This window comes from Capricornis sumatraensis, chromosome X (genome assembly GCF_032405125.1).
Source record: "Capricornis sumatraensis isolate serow.1 chromosome X, serow.2, whole genome shotgun sequence".
Classification (NCBI taxonomy): domain Eukaryota; kingdom Metazoa; phylum Chordata; class Mammalia; order Artiodactyla; family Bovidae; genus Capricornis; species Capricornis sumatraensis.
In genome coordinates, this window is record NC_091092.1 from 26,619,034 (window position 1) to 26,639,827 (window position 20,794).

The following is a 20,794-nucleotide window of genomic DNA, read 5'->3' on the forward strand; positions in this document are numbered from 1 at the left end:
GCATTTTTAAAAGCAAAGCAATTTCTCCTTAAATATATGTAGCAACTAGCTTTCCATTGTTGAAGGGTCCCAGAGTGAAAAAATACATTTAATGTCATCTGTGTAGCGTTCTAATCATTCTCCACATTGGCTCTTATCAAACTCACTTTTTCTTCCTGGGTTCTGGGTCTTCCTACTCTTTGCCCTGCTTTTGCTGTATTTGGGGACATGGCTGAAAAATCATAGTGGATTTCAAGTGATTATATTAAAAATGAGTTAAGTAATTAAATCTCTGTCCTGCTGATGACAAACAATAGCTTATGAGACAAGACAAGAATTGGCATTGCTCTTCCTGTCAAAGCATTGCCTCCTAAGAACCTTTGTAAAAGTGCCAAAGTACCTACTCTCTTACTCTTAAGGTGAAGACCAGGTTATTAGAAACCCAGAGAACATTTTGCTACTCACTTGACTAATAGGGAAAAAAGAAAAATATATCTTCCCTACACATTAAAGGAAACAATAGTTTCTATTGGGGAACTACTCCTATTTCCTTGTAGAGAGGCAAGCATCTGAATAGATTCTGAAGCATCCTGGATGGGATGAAGTAATTCTTCAATGTTCTTTATGGGATGGGCTGAAAAGTGTCAACCACAGCAGCCATAAAGGGAGGAACACTTCCCTCAAATTGGCTTCAACTGCAGAAGATAGTATGGAAAGAATGTGAAAGAAAGAACATCTGCTTCTGGTCTGCCCTTTTAGCATTGAAATGAAATTCACCAGCGTACAATGAACCATTTTCTAGTTTGCAGTTCAGTAGCATTTAGCGCAGTCTTAATATTATGCTCCAACCACCTGTCTCTAGTTTCAAAACATTTTTATCTTCCCAGGAAAATCTCCGTCTCCTTCCAGGAATCACTCTTCACCCCCTCCCTCACCCCACTGGTGACCACTAATCTGCTTTCCATCTATGGATTTGCCTCTTCTGGATGTGTGATAAAAAAGATGAATGCAAGATGTGACCTTTTGTGTCTGGCTTCTTTTACTTAGCATAATATTTAGAGATTCATTCAAGTTGTAACTTAGATCAGAACTTCATTCCTTTTTCATGGCTGAATGATATTCCATGGTATGGCTACACCAAAATTTGTTTGTATGTTTGGGTTGTTTCCACATTTTGGCTATTATAAACAGTGCTGTTGTAAACAGTTATGAGCAAGTTTCTGTATGGGCATGGTTTTGTTTACCTTGGATAAATACCTAAGAGGGGAATTGCTGAGTCACAGAGTAATTCTGTTAACTTTTGAGAAACCACCAAATTGTTGTCCCTTTTACCTTCCCACCAGCACCTCTGATTGGCAGTTGTGTTTGGGGCTTCTTCTTAGAACCTAGTGAATGTGGCATCCTAGTGAATGTGAAATGGTGTCACATTGTGGTTTTGCTTTCTATTTCCTTAAAGACTCACGATTTTGAACAGCTTTTCATGTCTTTGTTGGCCGTTTTCATATAGTCTCTGGAGAGATGTCTATTCAAGTCCTATGCTCACTTTTAAATTGGGTTGTTTGTCATTGATGTTGAACTATGAGAGTTCCTTATATTTTTTGGATAAGAAAACATCAGATATGTGATTTGCAAACATTTTCTCCTGGTCTGTATGGTGTCTTTTCACATTCGAGATAATGTTCTTTGCATAGTACATTTCCTTTTCTGAGTGTGTAGAAGAATATATTTTTTGGAAGTGTCTGTGAACTTATTATAAAAGCATTCCCCACTCAGGCTTTTGCTGTTATTTTTGTGTCTGCATTTTACTTTCCTCTCTTAAAGTTTGCATGATCGTTTATTCACATCCTTCCACCTTAGGGCTCAAGCAAAGCATTTTGCTTCTTTTTCAGTTACAACAATTCAGACATAAGAAAAAAGTAGTCAATAACACAGTACTTTTAATGTATATGCTACCATTGAGATATGAATGACAATGAAGCATGATATTTAGAATTACAGTTTTATTTGACCATTTTAAGCTCTACCCTCTCACCTAAAGTTGTTAAGGCATTTTTTCCATGACCATGAGAGAAGGGAGTATGAGAGACCCACCAAAACCATTTTGAAAAGGAAATGGTATTACTTTTTTCCCCTTATGCATTTATTGTAGACATTTCATAACTAACCAAAAAATAAAGCTAATTTGTTAATTTTCATATTTTCAGAAACTTAAGTTTATAGAACTCTTCATGGAGCTTACACAAAAATTTTGGAGGTTATGCACGCAAAGAAAAGACTTTTAGGCACCTTCTTCAGAGTTGCCTTTTATGGCCCAGTAAGTATACTGTAGTTCATCAAGTTGCTTTCCTTTTTAAACATTCACCTTTGAATTATTAGATTTACCATAGCAGTAGCTACTGGTTCTAGGGTTCTGTCTGGGTAAAGCACCTGTCCCAACAGCAGGTGTGACACTTTTCTCATGTAATGTTCACTTTCGTTTCCATATTTAGTCCACGAGGGCAGAGCACAGCATATAAGATTTGAACATTTCCTTCAGGTTCATTTTCAGTCAGGCTTCTTATGTGTTTATTTAATATCCAGTACTGAAAGTTTTCAAATAAAAATCAGGTAAGTATGCAAGTGATGAAAAATCAAGTGTAAAACCCTTCAGGCCAATGATATGCTCATATGACGGTTAGTTTGAGAGTTCTCATTTATTTCAACAACATTATTTCTGATTACTTAGTGATGTTCTCTAAATGCTGCATTTGCTTATAATGCTTCTAAAGTACTGTATGTTTACCTTGATAATAGTCTTTTTTTGAAGAAGGGGATGGAAAGGAGTACATCTATAAAGAGCTCACTGGCCTCTCAGAGATTTCCCTGAGACTTGTTAAACTTTATGGTGAAAAATTTGGTACAGAGAATGTCAAAATAATTCAGGATTCAGACAAAGTAACTTGCCCTGCATTTTGAAATCAGTATTTATTAGCTTCAGATGTGGCACATTGCTTCTGATTTTTTCCTTTTTTAACTGGTGGAGGAGAGGCATGGGAAATAGAGTCTTTCCAGATCCTAAAAGAAAGGACAGGGGCTTTGGAATCAGAGAGAAGGATTCAGATCTCCATTCTCTGCCACTTACTAGCTGTGTGACCATGGGGAATATACTTAACGTCTCTGGGCCTCATTGTTCTCGTTAGTAAAATTAACTTACTAAAAGTGCTTTCCTCATAGAGTTGTTGCATGAATTCAGTTCAGCTCAGTCGTGACCTACTCTTTGCGACCCCAAGGAGTGCACCACGCCAGGCTTTCTTGTTCCTCATCAACTCCCGGAGCTTGCTCAAACTCATGTCCATTGAGTTGGTGCTGCCATCCAACCCTCTCATCGTTTGTCATCCCCTTCTCCTCCTGCCTTCAATCTTTCCCAGCATCAGGGCCTTTGCCAGTGAGTCAGTTCTTCACATCAGGTGGCCAAAGATTTGCAGTTTCAGCTTCAGCATCAGTCCTTCCAATGAATATTCAGGGTTGATTTCCTTTAGGATGGACTGATTGGATCTCCTTGCAGTCCAAGGGACTCTCAAGAGTCTTCTCCAGCACCACAGTTCAAAAGCATCAACTGTTCTGTGCTCAGCTTTCTTTATAGTCCAACTCTCACATCCATACATGACTACTGGGAAAACAATAGCTTTGACTAGATGGACCTTAGTCGGCAAAGTAATGTCTCTGCTTTTTAATATGCTGTCTAGATTGGTCATAGCTTTTCTTCCAGTGAGCAAGCATCTTTCAATTTCATGGCTGCAGTCACCATCTGCAGTGCTTTTGGAGCCCAGGAAAATAAAGCCTGTCACTGTTTCCATTGTTTTCCCATCAATCTGCCATGAAGTAGTGGGACAGGATGCCATGATCTTCATTATTTGAATATTGAGTTTTAAGCCAACTTTATCACTTTCCTCTTTCACTTTCATCAAGAGCTCTTTAGTTCCTCTTCACTGTCTGTCATAAGGGTGGTGTCCTCTGCATATCTGAGGTTACTGATATTTCTCCTGGCAATCTTCATTCCAGCTTGTGCTTCATCCAGTCTGACATTTTGCATGATATACTCTGCACATAAGTTAAATAAGCAGGGTGACAGTGTACATCCTTGATAGTTGTAGGGATTAAATTATTCAGTGTATGGAAAGTGATTAGAGTTCCTGATATATAGGAAGGCATTTGATAATAACATAGAAACTAGCATGCTCAATAGAAGTTAGCTATTATTGTTAATGTTGTGCTGCATGAGTGTCAATTTCATACTTTATGATTAAAAACATCTCAGGTGGGACTTCTCTGGTGGTCCAGTGGGCAAGAGTTTGCCTGCCAATGATGGAGACACAGGTTTGATCCCTGGTCCAGGAGGATTCCACGTGCTGTGGGGAACCTAAACCTGTGCGCCAAGCTACTGTGCCTGCGCTCTGGATCCCGGACACCACAACTAGAGAGTACTCCCAGCTCACGACAACGAGAGAAAGCCCACACACCGCAGCAAAGAAGATCAAATGCAGCCAAAAATAAAAATAAATAAATGCGATTTTTAAAAGAAAAATCATCTTATGACACACCTTTCACTCTTAAGATAGCCTTAGTTCAGTAGTTATATTGGCAGTGATGTAGGTTTAGGAGAGATGCCTTGATCTAAAGATGATCCATCCCACTAGACCCTGCCAAGGCAAGGATGAGAAAGGTTCCAGCAAGAGAGGCTGTTTCTTAGAAATGCATAGTTCCAGATAGAATTGCAGAAGAGCACAGTGGGAATGACTGATTGTCCTTAGTCACCATGGGCATGTTCAGGATGAGAGCTGATTTTTAAGGTAGGAAAGACCTTTAATACAGTGCAAGATCTGCAGGCCCCAGAAATACGTACGGAGTGACTGTGATGTGCATGGTGCTCTGCAAAACACTTGCAGCATTGCCAGAGTGAAAAGCCCTTGGCGATGGTAAAGACACTTCATTTTCTACCATGGAAATGATCTCTTCACTTTGTAAATTTAGCTGTGTCTTATGGAGATGATTTTACCTTGAACATATGCCTTGGACGTTTAAAAGTAGGTATACTGACAGGCCCAGAATTCATGAATATTTGGCAAAACCTCTCTGCTGCTTATCAGTTTCCGCCTTCTGTGTTGTTTTATTGAATTAAGACCATAGAGAAATTTGTCTTTTGTAGCCAGCAAGTTTTAGGCTTGCTACCACACTACCAATACTACAAATGGAAAGTTATTAGAAAGCCAGGCTTGCAGAAAAACATGCAGTTTTCTACATTATGCTGCCTCTGAAAACCTGGCCAACAGGCACTGATGAGAAACCACCATCAGGCAGCTGGACTCCTGACCCTCTTTGTAAACACAATATTTCAGTCACTCTTCATAGGCAACAGAGAAAAGAAGCAGTTGCTACTTTTAAAATCCTTCTTCTTTGTTAATATGTGAAGTTAAAATTTAAAACACTCTTTTACTTGCCAAAGAACAAAGTCTGCTTAAGGGCACAAACAGGTTAAAGAACAGTGGGCAAAATTTTCCAGTATTTTAAACGTATGTTTTGTTGGACCCAATACTTTTGCATTTAAGATTTTATGTTGTAAATGTACACAAAGATGTACATTTAAGATGTTTATTGCTATAAGGTTTATATAACAAAAACCTGGAAACAGTCTGTGTCCATACTGTTAAGGAAATGGTACTACCCTCACAATGGATATAGGTAAACTACTTAAAAAATTTATAAGTATTGATACGAACCAACCAAGATACATTCTTGAGAGAAAAAGGTGAGATGCAGACATTATGGGCAGGATGATTACATTTGTGAAAACTGATATTTACATACACTGACTAGTGTCTGCTTAGGAAATTTCTGGAATGATACAAGTAGTTTTTTAATTTACTTATTTTAAAGGAGGATAATTACTTTACAATATTGTGGGGCTTTTTTACTATACCTCTGTATGAATCAGCCATAGATGGAATGATACAAAAGTGTTAATAGTTATCCCTAAGGAGATAGACTAGAGTCTTATGGAGAAGAAAAACATTTAATTTTCAAGTGTACCCTCATGTACTTCTTGAAAGTTTTACCATATACTTTATTTTTTATAAGGTTAAAATCAGTCTTGACCTCTTTTTTATTTGTTTTCTATGTTTTGTCTTAGGCAGATAATTATCTTCAACTATTTCCTTAGGTTTCTCTGGAGAAATCTAGATATTTAATGGGAAAGAAAAGAAAGAATTTTTGAATATAAGCTTTTTGGAGAAGTTTTAAAAGCTGCTAAGAAAATTTCTATCCCTTGTCACAGGACTGAATACAGTGTTTGCTATGGGTTTTCCACAGTGGCCCTTGGTCAGATTGTAGTCATTTCCTTGTATTCCCAGTCTGTTGAGTGTTGTCATTCTGAAAAAGTGTTAATTTTGTCAAATGCATTTTCTGCATTGTTTGAGATAATCATGTTTTTTTTTTTTCCTTCATTCTGTTAATGCAGTGTATTGCTTCTTTTGTTGCAGAGCGTGGGCTCTAGAGTACATGGGTTCAGTAGTTGTGGTACAGGGGCTTTTTTAGTTGTGGTGCCCTGGCTTAGTCGTCCTGCAGCGAGATCTTAGTTCCCCTACCAGTGATTGAACCCACGTCCCCTGCAATGGATGGAGGATTCTTAACAACTGGACCACCAGGAAAGTTCTGTAGACTAATAATATTTTAATGTAAAGTCTCTTAAATCATGTAGCAATCAAAAAACAGAAATATGTTGCTATTGTTATGATAATACTAGATTTTATAATTACCCACGGATTTACCTTTACCAAGACCTTCATACAGGTTTGAATTACTGGCTGATGTTCTTTCATTGTGACCAGCAGGACTCCCTTTGGTGTTTCGTATGGGGCAAGCCGAGTGGTGTAAAAGCTGGCTTAAAACTCAGCATTCAAAGAATGAAGATCATGGCATCCCGTCTCACTACTTCATGGCAAATTGATGGGAAAACAATGGAAACAGTGACAGGCTTCATTTTCCTGGGCTCCAAAATCACTGCAGATGGTGACTGCAGCCATGAAATTAAAAGATGCTTCCTCACTGGAAGAAAATCTATGACCAACCTAGACAGCATATTAAAAAGCAGAGACATTACTTTGCTGACAAAGGTCCATCTAGTCAAAGCTGTGGTTTTTCCAGTAGTCGTGTATGGATTTGAGAGTTGGACTATAGAAAAAGCTGAGCACAGAACAATTGATGCTTTTGAACTGTGGTGCTGGGGAAGATGCTTGAGAGTCCCTTGGACTGCCAGGAGATCCAACCAGTCCATCCTAAAGGAAATCAACCCTGAATATTCATTGGAAGGACGGATGCTGAAGCCGAAACTGCAATACTTTGGCCATCTGATGCGAAGAACTGACTCATTGGCAAAGGTCCTGATGCTGGGAAAGATTGAAGGCAGGAGGAGAAGGGGATGACAAAGGATGAGATGTGTGGATGGCATCACCGACTCAGTGGACATAAGTTTGAGCAAGCTTCGGGAGTTGGTGAGGAACAGGGGGCCTGGCATGGTGCATTCCATGGGGTCGCAAAGATTAGGACACGACTGAGTAACTGAAGTGAACTGAGTGTTAATGAACTCCTTCAGCTTTTCTTTATCTGGGAATGTCTTAATTTCTCCCTCACTATTAAGGACAGCTTTGCCAGATATAGAATTCTTGGTTGATAGATTTGTTTTTTCTTTAAAGTCCACTGCCTCCTGTCCTCCAAAGTTTTGATGAGAAATCCAACCCTCTTACTCAGGATCCCTTGTATGTGACAAGTCTTTGTCTCTCACTTCTTGCAAAATTCTCTCTTTGTCATAGTAAAGTAATTATCCTTCAATTAAAAAACATTAATTTTTAAAAAAAAGAAAAAAAATTCTCTCTTTGGCTTTGACTTTTGACATTTGATTTTCATATGTCTCAGCATGGATCTGTTTGAGTTACCCTGCTTGGAGTTTGTTGACTTTTGTGTCTTTCATAAGATTTGAGTTTTCACCCATTATTTCTTCAGATAGTCTCCCTGCCCCTTTCTCTCTCTGTTCTCCTTCAAAGACTCCCATAGTGTGCATGTTCACCTGCTGGATGATATTCCTCAGGTTCCATAGCCTCTGTCCTCTTCAGTTTTTTTCCTTTGTGTTCCTCTGATCCATCATTGACATTGTCTTATCTTCACATTGGCTATACCTGCTGAAATGTGTCCTTGAATCCCTCTGGTGATGTTTCATTTCAGTTATTGTATTTTTCAGCTCTGAAAAAAAAGATCTGGGTTTCCTTTTAGATTTTCTAGCTATTTATTGATATCGGCATTTTGATTATACATAATTTCCTTGATTTTCCCCACCACTTCTTTTAGTTCTTTGATCATGAATACTGTTGTTTTAATCTCTTTTTCTAGGGGATCTGCTATCACTTTTTTCCGTGATAATGTCTATTGGTTTATTTTTCTGTTTTGAATGGGCCATACTTTCCTATTTCTTTGTATGCCTTGCAATTTTTTTTGTTGTTGAAAACTGGACATTGAATTTAATATTGTGATCTCTCTGGAAATCAGATTCTGTCCCTGTCCCAGAGTTTCCTGGGTTTTGTTTTTGTTTTCAATTGTTGTAAGCTGTGTCTGTCCCAAGAATCAGCCTGAGGTATAAATTTGGGGTCTTCTCTAATCTTTTCTGAGCCTGTGCCTTCCCCTGAGCATGCGCAGTGACTTTCTAGTCACCCTCATTTATGCAGTTACCTTTGAACAGTCTAGTGTTGGATGTCCAGCTCCTAAGAGGGGATGGAGAGGAAAATGAAGAGGAGAGGAGAGGAAAGGTGCTGGTCTGTTAAATCCCCTGAAAGTCATTTTAGGCAGAGTGGGAGGGCATTGCAACAAAGGGAAGAGGTGGTATAAAAATGGCCACAGCCCCCTTGACTGTCCCCCTGTGATCAGGAGCAGCAGTCAGCAGTCATAGCACAGATTCACAATATTTGGAAGACGGGGTCTTTGTTCATCCTGGCTCCTACAAGCTGTTCTAGGAATATGCACACAGCTATCTGCCGTAGTACCTCAGGGATGAGGTACGGGTTGCTGCCATTGTGCCCAGAGTTAAAACTGAACAAACTGAAAATTAAGGTAATTTTCTGTCCAAATCTTCTCCTGGAAGTTGCAAGTCTTCAACAGACTCCAGAGTTCCAAAATTGTTCCATCAGATAGGTAATGATGGTGTAACTATTGTCTCTGTAAGGAGATAGATGTCTGGTGCTCTGCCATCTTCTGAGAATCCTCTCTGTAATAGGTATTTTTTGAGGTGGAATTCAAATGTGCAGTTAGCCATTTTTGTATGTGGGGAACACATGTACAACCGTGGTGGATTCAAGTCAGTGCATGGCAAAACCAGTACAGTATTGTAAAGAAATTAACCTCCAATTAAAATAAATAAATTGATATTTAAAAAATTAAAAAAATAAAAATACATAAAGATTTAAAAAAAGAAATTGAATGTAACATAAAAGCAAATAAAAGTAAATTTTTTAAAAAAGCAAATGATAAAGCAATGCTCAGCATGATCTCCGGTTTGTAAATAAATATATATGCATAGAAAAAAAGATTACAAGGAAATATATGAGAATGTAAATGATGGTCATTGCTGAGTGGTAGCATTGCAGTTTTTTTGTCTACATTTCTATAATCTCCAAATAGGCTTCTGTAACTTCTTAATAATCAGAAGGAAATAATCCTTGAAGAAAGAGCAAAGACCTCTTCCAAGTGTGTATTCATCTCACAGTGTATTCAATGACACTGTTCCTCAGTTGATCTCAGAGGTGTTAGTAGCTTACCTGTTCCCCATTTTCCCTTCTGTTGAATAAAAAACAAAACTTTCTTACTTTCTAGGTAAATGTCAAAGAGTTTGACCCCAAATATGCTCATATCCAAGTCACTTATGTGAAGCCCTACTTTGATGATAAAGAACTCACAGAAAGAAAAACTGAGTTTGAAAGAAACCATAATATCAACAGATTTGTTTTAGAGGCTCCTTATACATTGTCAGGCAAAAAGCAAGGTTGTATAGAAGAACAGTGCAAAGGCCGTACAATCTTGACTAGTAAGTAGGACTTGGCATAACTTCTTTGTTTGACATGATCTTTTTTGACACATACAAGCAGCAGCTGGTCAGCAGGAAAATGTAATTGAAGTTTTAATGGTTTATTGTCCTGCTGTTCAGTCACTCACTTACACAAACATGCTATGTTATAAACCATTCCTTTGCCATATGTAATTATGTAATTCATGCTTAGTCTGAGTCGTCTCAGAGAGAATTTCTCCTTCAGTCCTGAAGTAATAAGGGACCTATTTGGTCTCTAAGGGATTTTCCAGAGAAAATATGAGGAGAATTAAGCACAGTAGATTTTTTTAAATTTGGCTGTTTGATTTACTATCTTACAAACTCATCTGTCAATCTTAATCTTTCATAGCTTCAAACTCATTTCCATATGTGAAGAAGAGGATTTCTATAAACTATGAACAGCAGATTCATTTAAAGCCAATTGATGTTGCCATGGATAAAATAAAGCTGCAGAGCTGCAAAAGCTTTGCTCTTCGGCTGACGTGGACATGATTCAGCTCCAACTTAAATTGCAGGGCTGTGTTTGAGTGCAGGTATGTTGGTTGCTAACCGTGTATTAAATGTTTCTTGTTGTTCCTCTTGCTTTCATAAGGGCACAGAGCAAGCACTAATTGTAATTGTCTTATACTCTGGGTGCAAAAACCTCTACATTTTTTATTAATTTAATAAAGACATTATGTTCAGTTTCTGTAAATTTTGTGTTATGTCAGAGAGCTTTAACGTAAATCCCTCTGACTAGAGCCAAGTCCTATATTTAGATAGCAGAAAGTGTTAACTACCTTGTTAGAGTATAAATTTTGCAGATGATTTGCTTTAGTTAATCTTTTTCAAATAAATTTATATTAAGATAGAAAATATGTTTCTCAGGTATGGATCTTTAATATAGTATTCTTTTTAAAAAGAGAAATGCAAAAATTACTTTTTAATTACATTCTGACAACTCTCATTTTTCTCCTTTTGTAATTTAGGTAAATGCAGGTCCATTAGCATATGCCAGGGCTGTCTTAAATGAGAGTCAAACTAGCAAGTATCCACCCAAAAAAGTAAATGAGTTGAAAGACATGTTTAGGTAAGTGCTTTGTAGTTTTCAGTTCAGACCACTATTTTTTTTTAACTCCATTGTCTTCTTAAGTGAAACCAAAATATTCACCAAATAATGTCCCTCTAAAAAATTATCGGTTCCCTTCATAACGTTCAAGTTACCTTCTAATGGTATTTTAGGTAGTGAGGAAATGTGTGATCTCATACCCTTTCTTTTTCTCTTCTTCTTCTAGGGCCCCTATAATTCGAATATTGCTGTGTTTAATATTGTCCCAGAGGTCTCTGAGACTATCCTCAGTTCTTTTCATTCTTTTTACTTTATTGTGCTTTCAGCAGTTATTTACACCATTTTATTTTCCAGCTCACTCATCCATTCTTCTGCTTCAGATATCCTGCTATTGATTCCTTCTAGAGTATTTTTAATTTCAGTAATTGTATTGTTTGTATATTTATTGTTTAATTCTTCTAGGTCTTTGTTAATTGATTCTTGTGTTTTCTCCATTCTGTTTTCAAGGTTTTTGATCATCTTTACTACCATCATTCTGAATTCTTTTTCAGGTAGTTTGCCTATTTCTTCTTCATTTATTTGGACTTCTGTGTTTCCAGTTTGTTCCTTCATTTGTGTAGTATTTCTCTGCCTTTTCATTATTTTTTAAAGTTATTGTGTTTGAGGTCTCCTTTTCCCAGGCTTCAAGGTTGAACTCTTTCTTCCTTTTGGTTTCTGCCCTCCTAAGATTGGTCCAGTGGATTGTGTAAGCTTCCTGTAGGGTGAGATTTATGCTGAGTTTTTTTTTTTCCTCTGTTGGGCATGGCTGAGTGAGGTGGTAATCCTGTCTGTTGATGATTGGGTTTGTATTTTTGTCTTTGTTGTTTGGATGAGGCATCTTGCATTGGTACTACTGGTGGTTGGGTGATGCTGGGTCTTGTGTTCAAGTGGTTTCTTTTGTGAGAGTTCTCTCTATTTGATACTCTCTAGTGTTAGGAATTCTCTGGTAATCTAGGGTCTTGGAGTTAGTGCTCCCATTCCAAAGGCTCAGGGCTTGATCTCTGGCCAGGAACAAAGATTCCACAAGTGGTTCGTTATGGCATTAAGTGAGATTAAAATAAATACCCAAAGATGAACCCCAGACAAATGGCAGTTTCAAAATCAGACAAATAATAATTAAACTAATGGAATATACACATACACATAGAAGAAGAAGAAGAAGAAGTGAAGTTGCTCAGTCTTCTCTGAGTGTTTGCGACCCCATGGACTGTAGCCCACCAGGCTCCTCCATCCATGGGATTCTCCAGGCAAGAATACCTGAGTGGGTTGCCATTTCCTTCTCCAGGGGATCTTCCCAACCCAGGGATTGAACCCAGATCTCGCACATTGTGGGCAGATGCTTTAACCTCTGAGGTAGCAGGGAAGCCCAGACACATAGACATATACACCTATAAACAAAATCAAAACAGTCCAACAAAAATAAAGTACAATAGATTGACCTAGTGAACAAAGGAAACCGAAAATGATATCTACCAGTTAAGATCAAACTAACTAAAGCACAAACTAAAAAAATGGAACTAAAGGAATGTGCCATGTGGGAAGTAAAGCAGTGAAAACAACTAATAAACATGTTGAGAGGAAAGGAAATAAAGAAAAGGAAGAATAGATATGCAAAGTTAAATAAAGGCAGATAAGGAAAGTTTATATTCATTAAAGATTAACTGCAAGAGGAAAAGAAAAGTAGGAAACGCAAGCAAATTAATAAATGTAGAAAATATAATAATGTTTAAACTTTTTAAATTAAAATTTCTAAAAGGGATTAAAAAAAAGAATGGAAAACTCCACAAAACTGCAAAAGGCCAATGTAGAGGCAGAGATTTATAGCAACAATAAAAAGTGTGACTGAGAAGAAAACCATCAAAAGCTTAATTGTATTTCATAGTGCTAATAAAATCGACAAATACAATACAGCGAAAAAAAAGAAAAAGAAAAATTCCAAAAGAAACTGCAGAACAAGGCAAAATATAAGAAGAGTCAATATTTTTCCCGAGTCATTGCTGTCAGTGTCCTTTCCATCGCTGGGAGTCACACTCCACCTCGCCCTCCTGGGGTGCCTTCCAACACTGTGCTGGTCTCTGGGCCTGCTGTGGGGGCAACTCAGACTCTAATCTGGTCCTACTTCTGTGTGTTCTTGCCTCCAATGTACACAGCTGTAGGAAATAGTGCATTTTCTTTGGTGGGAGCTCTCAGTGTCCTTTTATATCTCCCATAGACACAGAGTCTGCCTAGTTGATCGTGTGGATTTAATCTGCAGCTTGTACAGCTGGTGGGAAGGTTTTGGGTCTTCTTTCTTAGCCACACTGCCCCTGGGTTTCAGTTGTGGTTTATTTCCACCTTTGTACATGGGTCGTCCACTTGGGTTTGTTCCTGAGGCTGTCCTGGAGGTCTTGGTTCTGCCCCAGTGAGGGCCAGCGGCGGAGGTGGTACAGCTGCTTGTGTCACGGGGTTTCTGGCAACACCGAGCGCTCAGAATAGTTGGAAGCTAGGGCAGCAATAAATACAGTGCTCTAGAAGGGTATAGCATCTGCCTACACCCTGTAGCATCTGCCTACAGTGCGGGAGACCCGGATTCAATCCCTGGGTCAGGAAGATCTCCTGGAGAAGGGAATGGCAACTCACTCCAGTAATCTTGCCTGGAAAATCCCATGGGCGGAGGAGCCTGGTAGGCTACAGTCCAAAGAGTTGGGAAGAGTTGCAAAGAGTGGGACACGACTGAACGACTTCACCTTCAGAAGGGTATGACAACCATTATTGGCCAATACACTCCAATATTCTTGCCTGGAAACGCCCCCTGACAGAGATGCCTGGCAATCCACAGTCCACAGGGTCGCAGAGTGGGACACGACCGAAGCAACGCCATGTCAGTAGATGCAAGATTTTTTTTTTTTTTTTTTTTGCCTGTGACAGCTCTACCCCAGTGAGGGTTGAGCATGAAGGTGGCGCAGCTGCTTGGATCACAGGAACCATGGCGGCACCAAGTGTTCAGGGATACGGACTGCCTCCGCTGTAGGAGTTACTGTCCTATCAGAATCTTTTTTGAGCCTCTGGTAGCTGGCAATCAGAAGATCTCTTTGGCTAGTGTTTCTCTGTAGCTCCACACATTCAGGCACTTAGCGATCTCCCTTGCCTGGGGTCCTTCACTGTTGTTCAGCGTGTCAGGCACATAGAGAGGCTCCGCTAGCTGGAGGTCCCACTCTGTAGTTCAGCACATTAGTCACTTCGAGGAACACCCTGGATGGGGTCCTGCTCTGTAGTTCAGTGCAGTCAGGGGTTTGATGGGTCAGCCTCTCTATTGTTCAGCTGCCAGTGCTGGGCTGTGGGGAGAGAGAGGCTATGGTGATGGCTCCAGCAGTATCGTCTTGCTTCCATGCTGCCTGGCTTTCTGCCACAGGCACTTTCCAACACAATTACCTCCCTCACGTCTCCTAGGTCGTTCTTGCCACAGACAACAGCAGCCCTCACCCTGGAATTGCTCCACAATGCCGGTGCTCCAGCTTCCAGCTGCTGTGCCTTGCAGGGGACCTGCTTCCCTGTCCGGGGTATGTATGGCTGTGGCAAGGGCTGTCTGATTCTCATTCCATTTAGGCTGCCACAGATCAGCTGTTTCACTCTCAGCCTCAAATGTTTCTCCTCTGACCCAGACGATTGCCCCAGTGTGGGGATTGGACCCCTGCTTCAGTTCCAGCACCCACCGAGGGCAGGTCCAGTCCTAGTAACACTCCTGCTTTTCCCCCTAGTTTCTTTGTCCTACCGAGTGTTTGCATGGTTCTGTATACCCTTTTCCAGTGGTCGGGTGCTCCCGTCTGCTCTCAGCTGGTGTTCGGCAAGCACTTCTGTGTCTGAATGGGTAATCCTGATGTATCCATGGAGAGAGATGTACTCCACGTCCACCTACTCCTCTGCCATCTTGTTCTACACTGCAAATCAGGTTTGAAGCAATTACTGACAGTTGCTTTAGCAGTTGTTCAGGTAGTAAACTATTTTGATCTTTGCACAACCGTGCCATTAGAAGTGAGTAGCTGTGCAAGACTGAGTTGATCTACTGTGAGCATGGCTAAGAGTCTCTCAAGAAGAGTCCTAGAGAAGTGAAATGATTGGCTCAGTAGCCAGATCCCTAAATGAATATCCCTGTTTTAGCTGTAAGAAACTAGTTACAGTTGCCCTTCCATATTTGCAGCTTCCACATCCAGGGATTCAACCTACTGCAGATTGAAAATATTTGAAAAAATTTTCCAGAAAGTTCCAAAAAAGCAAAACTTGAATTTCCTGCATGTAGGCAGCTATTTACATAACATTTACATTGTATTAGCTATTCTACATTAGCTAGAGATGATTTTAAAGTACAGGGGAGGATATGCAAAAGTTATATGCAAATACTGTGTGATTTTATATAAGGAACTTGAGCATCTTCAGAGTTTAATATCCATGGGGGAAGGGGCACAGTGGTCCTGGAACTAATCCTCTGGGGATACTGAGGGACAACTGTATGATCATTTAGGAGAGATCCTGAGCGGATTCCAAAATTCAGGAATTGTCTTAATACCCATACAGCCTGCAAAACTCTCGTTTCATAATACCTAGCATTCTAATGTTTGACTGACTGTTAATGTCAGTTATAACTAACTTAATTATATAGTCCACAATGCGAAGCATATAGAAGCAAAGATCTGCTCACCACTGACAGCCAAATTATGTCATAATTAAGTAGTTAAGACTTTTATAGATCTACTTACCTTAAAGTAAGTAGATCTTAAAGTAAGTAGATCTTAAAGTAAGTAGATTCAGAGTACTCCTGAATTATCCTGGTAAATATCATTCCTATATTAGGTTCCTGAAATCTGTGTTTACAACCACTCTGTACATGGATTGTCACTCAACTATTTGAACATGTTCACCACAGATGTAAAAGTCATGGCCTGATGGTCTGGTTCCTCAGTGCCTGAGCCCTACTGAGCTTACATAATGTCTCTTTGCTTTCCTTAAGAAGGAAAACAGCCAGTAAGATCAATATTTGCTTCAGAAAGTCTTCAGACTCTCAATTTTTAATGAAATTCAGACCCCTTAAAAGAAACAAGGATCACTACAGCCCTTTAGAGAACACATTCTTATTGCTAGTTCCAGAAAGGAGAACCTCCTCTGTCCTGGTATGAGCATTTACTGCTTGCCTGAAGACACTCCCCTGGGTGAGACCATCACATGGAGGGTGTCCTTACAAATAGACTGACCATGGTTAGTGACAAATAGACTGACCATGGTTAGTGCCAAAGGACTGCAGTGTAATGGTGGGCGGGGCAGAAGAGATTTCAAGGAAAACAAGAGCTAGTTGACTCCAAGCTCTACCTTTCTTGTGGTATCTTGTATGCTTTCTGTTAGAAAGGACTATGGGAAATCTAGGCAGGCAGGGAATCATTCCACTTCCTTTATTGTCTGTAGCTCAGGTTCAGCCCCTGAGTACAGTGGGGACATGCCTCTCTTCACCCTCACGCTTCTGGAGTATGTTGAAGTGTTAGTCACTCAGTCATGTCCGACCCTTTGTGACCCCATGGACTGTAGCTCACCAGGCTCTTTTGTCTGTGGAATTCTCTAGGCAAGAATACTGGAGTGGGTTGCCATTTCCTTCTCCAGGGGATCTTCTGAACCCAGGGATCAAACTCAGGTCTCCTGCATTGTAGGTGAATTCTTTACCATCTGAGCCATCTGGGGAATACTTTAATCAAATAGGCTACATAATTTGTTCCTAGAAACTGTCCAGTTTGCAGGGTTCTGTTCTCCATTGTCCTTAGGAAAAAACAGCAAAACTCCTCCTTTACAAAAATATAAAACAATTATAGCATTTTCAACCAATATATATTACAGTTACAGAATTTGCATGCAACTGTATGACCTAGCCTTGAACTCTAAATTATTCATATTGAAAGCAAATTATTCAATTTACTGCTATTATGATGATCAAGTTATTTAGAGCTTTCTATACAGTTCTTTTTTCCTTGTTAAAAAAACAAAATTCAACTGATGTTCAGTTGCTCAGTCATGTCCAACTCTTTGCAACCGCATGGACTGCAACACACCAGGCTTCCCTGTCGTTCACCACCTCCTGGAGTTTGCTCAAACACATGTCCACATATTCAGTGATGCTATCCAAACGTTTCATCCTTTGTCACCCCCTTCTCCTCCTGCCTTCAATCTTTCCCAGCATCAGGGCTTTTTCCAGTGAGTCAGTTCTTTGCATCAGATAGCCAAAGTATTGGAGTGTCAGCTTCAGAATCAGTCCTTCCAGTGACTATTCAGGACTGATTTCCTTTAGGATGGACTGGTTGGATCTCCTTGCAGTCCAAGAGACTCTCAAGAGTCGTCTCCAACACTACAGTTTGAAAGTGTCCATTCTTGTGCAGTTAGCCTTCTTTTTGGTCCAACTCTGGAAAAACCATAGCTTTGACTATATGGACCTTTGTCAGCAAAGTAATGTCTCTGCTTTTTATTCAGAGTCAGGTGAGTCAGTTTTAAAGCTTTTGACTTTATTCAGTGATTCACGAGTCCAGCAGGATCCCATGTAGCAAACTGAAAGGAGCTCTGAAGAGCCATAGAAAATGGAAGCCTTTCACACGTAGAAGGAATCAGGTCAAGGAAGTTATTCTAAAAGAGACCTGATTGTTTCAGGCAAGGTCACCTTCCTCTGGAGCACAGCAAGTGTCTGTCAGTTGGATTTCCTCACTAGTGCTGACCAGGAAATTCCAGATTTGAAAGTAATATATGTACTTTTTTGACTAGTTAAAATAACCTACCTGGAAAAAGCTAAAACTACAATTAGGCTATATATTATAACTCAGGTGATGTGGGTTTAGCACAAGTGACTCCATTTTGGGCCTCTTGTCTCTCTCTCTCTTTCTCTTTTTAAAAATCTATTTGACTGCACCATGTCTTAGCTGTGGCATGTGGGATCCAGCTCCCCGAGCAGGGACTGATCCCACTACTCCCCTGAGCATAGAGTCTCATCCTCTGGACCACCAGGGAAGTTCCTTGTCTCTTTTTTAACACCCTGAAACTTGGGTTTTATGAATCTGCTGTCATTTTTCCCACCTGTCTTTCTCATTTAATTTCTATACACCATGACTATTATATTTCATTCTAGAGACCAAATTTTAGACCCTTGATATTATATATTATAGATTATATGTTATGCATTCTTCTATCTTATATATTATATATAATATATTTCTGGCTAACCAAGAAAATCTTGCTTTCTATTGGTTTATATTTATGAAAGCTGTATGGTCATGATGTATCATATTTAGATGTACCTTAGTTTAGGCAAATGTTGAGTTTTAGTGAAGTTTTATAAATCAATATTTCCAAATACAGTCCCATATAAACTAACTATTTTCAGTCACAAAATTTGAGATTTATTATTTCCCAAAGGTAAATATAATAATATAAAATAAGATAAAATATAGCTGTGCATTGAAATCTCAATTATCTGTTTAGCTCCATAAATGATGACTCGACAAAAAGATATGGCCTTGGATATTCCTTGGCCCTTTTCAGTGTAATCTGTTACACTATATCAAAATATGAAGTCCTTTTAAAACTTCTTCAAGCTTTTATAAGAGGAATATCTTCTTTTATGGACTTTGTAAGACGTGATTTGTAGCAATACAACTGATATGACCCATTACTGCCACCAGAAGCCATTTGCAGGCTTCCTACTGAAGTTTCAAAGCTAACTTGAGAACCTAGTCTTGAAAGCTCAAAAGCTAAAGGGATTTTAGCTTTTGAGATTTTGGGATTGTTCAGTAAAGAGGTTGGTATGCTATTCTTTCATCTAATCCATGCATGAGATATCTGTTGCCTTTGATCACACAAAATGGATAATTTTTAAAATGTCTATATGATTATGAATATATATGTTTCTATGCTTATAGGTTATAAAATTATTAATACATTTGTGAAGTTCTTCATTAAAAATTTTTTTGCATCAATTAGTTTACATAATTATGGTGTATATTTGGAAATATTGACTTATTTTCTCTTCACTTAAAATTATTTCCCAAGTCTCCAGGAAAGGGGCATGGGTATCTGCATATTGAATAGCCTCCAAGTGAACTTGAGAACCAGTCTTAGAAGATGATCTATAAACTCATATCAAAAAGTTCACTGTTGAGGCTCTTTTCTGACCATCTATTAAAAATTTTTTTAAAACATTTTATTACCTCTCACTTTCTGTTGAATTTTGCATTTTACAACCTTTCATTTTTCTTAATGAGTAACCAGATCTTTTCTGCTTTTTTGATACGCTGCCTTTGTAATACAGCTTTGAAGACTTGAGTCGGTAATGTTTTTCTTGGCTCTTTCTGCTTTACATCATTTTAAATAGCTAAATGACAGTGATAAGTTGGAATATGCCTGTGATTTTGTATACACATACTTTTTTTGGCCGTGGCTATTTTGCTTTGTGATAAACATGCCATTTCTTTCGTTTTAGATAATACAAGAAGACCCAATGCATTCTCCCTGGATGAGCAACACATTACGTGTATTTTGTGCAATTAGTGGTACGTCAAGTGACCGAAGTTATGGTTCCCCAAGATACACTGCTGAAATATGAGGACATGCAGATGTCAAGTGACAATAAGACTGAACTTCTCAGAAATATTTGGAGCTGTGCAAATGTTAGAAATTTAAAGATTTGTTATACACAAGAGTGTTTCTTCCTGACACCAAAACTTTCATGCTTTCATACAGGGTGCTTACATATTTGTAAATATTTAAGCAACTTGAAAGTGCCTGGAAAATTGCACCACTGTGCTTAGTTTGTACTTTTTAAGGTAAATCTATATACTGAGGAGTAGAGCTCAAAAACTTTCATTTGATTTGCTTGTTACTTAAAATATTAATGGTACTGTGTAAAATGGTATAATGGCACTCAATAAAAGGTAAAACTTCTTTGTAATTAGTAGTGAAGGAAATAATACTTTGAACTTAGCATTTTTCTTGACAGGAAGCTAAATTCATTATTATACTACTCCTTGGAGGAAAAAAAATGATAATTTTTTCATGAAACATGGATACTTCCAACTGAGGAGATCATTTGAAACCTTGCCTACCAATGGTCTAGACTGAGCTAAAGGAAACAAAAGCATTATGTAAACAAGGAAATTTTCACAAAGAAAGGGTATATATAGAAATACCAGGCTTACCAGTCCTTCAAGTTTTGATCCAATTATGCTAGGTATTCCAGTCAGTGGTCTCTCTAACATACTAGGCAAGGGATTCCTTTCTGGCCTCTGTTTGCCTAGCAAGCAGCCTTTGTTGCCTAAGCTTCATCAGCTGAAGCTATCCATAAAGCTGAACAAACATCTCTGAGATTTGCAGTTACTTCAAAGTTTTAGCAGCAGAATCTGAGAGTAGGAATTTTGTAATGATGATTTTCTTCAGTTTACAAGGTTAATAAAGATTTTGATAGAACTTGATGATCACAGGATTTCTTGGGTCAGTATACATAACCACCACGTATTTACAACCTGCTGGCTAAGGATTACATCTCTAACTATAAAGAAACCTCAGATTAACTAAATAATTCAGGAGAGACCAAGATGTGAAGGACATTT

General features: G+C 38.8%; 1 pseudogene; it reads left to right on the top strand.

The window, feature by feature from the left end:
• The window catches only part of LOC138071587 (dedicator of cytokinesis protein 11-like), a 73,798-nt pseudogene extending 53,372 nt beyond the window's left edge, over nucleotides 1–20,426 (top strand).
• Nucleotides 20,427–20,794: the final 368 nt, after the last annotated feature.